Source organism: Pinus tabuliformis, chromosome 7 (assembly GCF_031772625.1).
Source record: "Pinus tabuliformis cultivar Carrire ecotype Pingquan chromosome 7, CPIR1, whole genome shotgun sequence".
Lineage (NCBI taxonomy): Eukaryota > Viridiplantae > Streptophyta > Pinopsida > Pinales > Pinaceae > Pinus > Pinus tabuliformis.
In genome coordinates, this window is record NC_142293.1 from 403815693 (window position 1) to 403819191 (window position 3499).

At 42.5% G+C, this 3499-nt stretch overlaps 1 pseudogene; it reads right to left on the reverse strand.

Annotated features, from left to right (window-relative positions):
• Positions 1–342: 342 nt before the first annotated feature.
• Positions 343–2079, reverse strand: LOC149247667 (calcium-transporting ATPase, endoplasmic reticulum-type pseudogene; annotated as a pseudogene).
• Between the last annotated feature and the right edge of the window lie 1420 nt (positions 2080–3499).

Sequence of the window (3499 nt, forward strand, 5' to 3'; positions counted from 1 at the left end):
CAAGTATATTCAATCTGATGGCGGCAATGGTTGTGAAAGGAGATGAAACCAGTGGAGGATGGAAGAAAAGAGTGGTTGCATGCCTCCTCAACAAATTTCAAGCTTCAAATCCCTCTCCATAATTGATTCTAGCCTGCTCAAAGCCTTCTACAGGATGTTTCTGGTAAAAATACAGAACTTCCTGTAGAAAGTCCTGTAGCTTCATGTAGAAGGTTGAACCATGACCAGATTGTGTCCGAACCTTGAAAAAAAATGATTTTTCATGGAGGGGATGGATGTGCTTAGGGTGGCTAGCACAGGTGCTGCCTCCCTAGCTAAAATCTCGGCCAATTTCTCCTTCTGCTACCCTTTCTCTAAACTTCCTGTAGAAAGTCCCAAACAACGCAAAGCCTTTGAACTCATTTGATGAAACTTCCTCAAGAGTAATTCCCTTGATGCATCATCTAATTCAACAACTGATCCATCTGAAAGTTATTGAAAAGCACTCCTTTCAAGCAAATTTACATGGCGCCCTTCACTAGCAGACGATTTTGTCCCATTGGTTTCATGACAATAACACCCATGGATTTTCGATCACAATCAAACTCCAATAAAGCCCGCCTCTTTGATCTCTGTATCCACCAATCACAATTGCCCAATTTCACTGTGCCACTGTTGAGAATGGCACTTGTATCACCTGCCATTGGGTCTGGAACTCCCATTTTTTTCAACCAATACCTTCAAGGCTACCTCAGTGGGAATACCAGTAGCACGGAACTGGTGACCTTGACAAGATATCCCTGCATCATTGCAAACTGCAGCAACTTCTGCCAGAGTTTCTCAATTTTCCCCCATATTATGTGCAGGCCAATCCAATATTTTTCCATCCTCAGGATTATATGTTGTTCCTTCAACAGTAAACTCTCTAAGTGAACCAGCACTGTGCCCTATGGCTATAAACTCATTGACAGACATCTGATTGGTTGTAAGAGTACCTGTCTTATCAAAGCAAATCACTGTGGTGCAACCCAAAGTCTCCACGCTCGGTAACTTACGCACAATAGCATTCTTTTGTGCCCTCTTACAAGTGCCAAGAGCCAAACATGTAGTAATCACAGTAGGCAATCCCTCTGGTATAGCAGCAACTGCCAGAGCAACAACAATCTTAAAGTAGTACGTACATTTCTCAAAGGAAAACCTGATATTTTTTGGCCACCCATCTATGACTTCCCATGAAAGAAAATATTTGTAGTTCATGATCCAGAAAAGAATACAAATGGCACCAATCACTGTTGTCAGTCTTTCACCAAATTCATCTAACTTTCTTTTCAAAGGGGTATCATGACATTCCATTGAAGCTTCCTGAATTTGTGCCTAAATTTTACCTATTTCTGTAAACATGCCAGTGCTCACAACAATGCATGTGCAGCAGCCATTGGTACTGTAGTTCCTGCAAACACCATGCATTTTGTTGACTGCAACTCACAGTCAAACAAGGTGGCTGGATATGTTCTTTTGACCACAGGCATGCTCTCTCTGGTCAGGGAGCTCTGCTCCATCCTAAAGGTGGATGTCTTGAGGGACACAATTCTCATGTCTGCAGGAACCTTGTCTCCCACCTTCAGTTCCACTATTTCTCCTAGAACAAGTTATTTGGAGGGAAGATCTACAACATAATGTCCATCTCTCAAGACCTTTGCATGATCAGATTGCGTTTCTTTGAGAGCTTCCAAAGCCTTCTCAGAATTAATCTCCTGCCATACTCCAACAATGGCATTGAGGATGAGAATCAGGAGAATGACCAGGGGCTCTACATAGACTGTTATGCCCTCCTCAGAAGACACATTATCACGAAAGTAGGCGAGAAGAAATGAAATGCCAGCTGCCAGCAGAAGTATTTTAACAACTGTATCATCAAATTGCTCCACTGCCAGCTTCCACAAAGGTGTACCATTTTTCTTCTGGAGCTCATTCCATCCATATATTTGACGGCGTTTTTCCACTTCATGAGAATTTAAACCATTCTCTAAGCTCACATCATATTCTTCTAAGCATTCTTCAACAGTTTTTAGACCAAGCAGGGAATATCTTGTCCTCCATGGACTATGAAATAGATGATCAGATTCTGAATTCAAACAGATTGCTCCACCATTAACAGATCTATAATGCGTTTGAAAAACTCCAAAATCAATACTTTCAAGAACCCTGGTAACCTTGGACACAAGCTTTAACTACTGTTCTCATTTCAAGCTTGAATTTTGACAAAAATCTCGGGTTTTCCTTCTGCAGAGCTGTTTTCTGCGTTTCCTGTAGACGACTTCCTGTAGAAACGCCTGTAGAGTGCCCCTGCACCTCTAAGTGAACCCGATGCGCTGGAGAATTGTGAACCAGGCCACAAAGCTCAGTGGAGGACGATGGGTGAATCATTTTGTGGAATCAGAGGATGCATACTTCAGTTGAAAATGTTGCAAGTGCAAGTTAATAGCAGTCTGTGAGTTTCAGCTGAGCGTTCATTAATTGCTTCGTGATTTATGGTGAAGGAGTGAGGTGGCCAGGTGTACGTGGCCACATGCAGACAGCAGTGCTATAATGAGCTGCATGTCCTCCTCTTGTTAATCAATTTCACTGGAGTTCAAGCCTCTACCACTGTCTGTTTTTTTATTTTCAATTTTCACGTGAGTGACTTACCCATGCATGCTGCGTGATTTTTGCCTAGATGAGTGCAATCGGATATGGCTAGCTTCCTGCCTGAATCCCCCCATCTCATTCGTTCATGCAGTGCTTAGATTAGATTCATGCAATAGAGGAACAAGGTTTAGTCATGTACCTGAAGTCAGATGGTTGCTGTGAGGTGCCTCTTGCTGCTGCATGCCTGGATCCTTTGGTTGCATGAGGGCTTGGCTGATGATTTTTGGTTTTTTTTTCTTGTGCAAGCATCCTCTGGCCGGATGCATGCTGTAGGAGTTCATTTCCACATTCAGATCTGCACCTTCAAGCTGCTGCTGCTGAATTTTCACAGGACCAGAACTTGTTTTCGCCATTGCTCCCAAACGGTAAACCCGATCGATCTGAAAATTTCCAAGCATGTTCCTATCATCATGATGCACCTCCCATAGCAAAATCATGATCAATGGATGCACTGATTTCGAGAAAAATGGAAAATGGCTGAAGATTTCAGAGATCAATTTCTCGGAAACCATGCATCGGAATCGGCTGAAACTGCTTGGGTAGGCTACTACCACCTATGTGCATATCCCCATGAAACAGGTTTTAAAACAGATGCATGGATATGGAGAAAATGAAAAAATGGCTGATGGTGATGGAGGCTGATTTCTTGGAAACCGTGCACCGGAATGGCCTGAAACTGCTCGAGCATGTTGCCATCATCCCTATACAATTCTGTGTAAAACGGTTTTTCAAATGGATGCATGGTTTTCAAGTTATGGCAAAAACAAATTTTGTTCTATGCATTTTCTCTTCAAAGCATTTTGCAAGTGTTTGCATGGAAAGAAAAACTGAG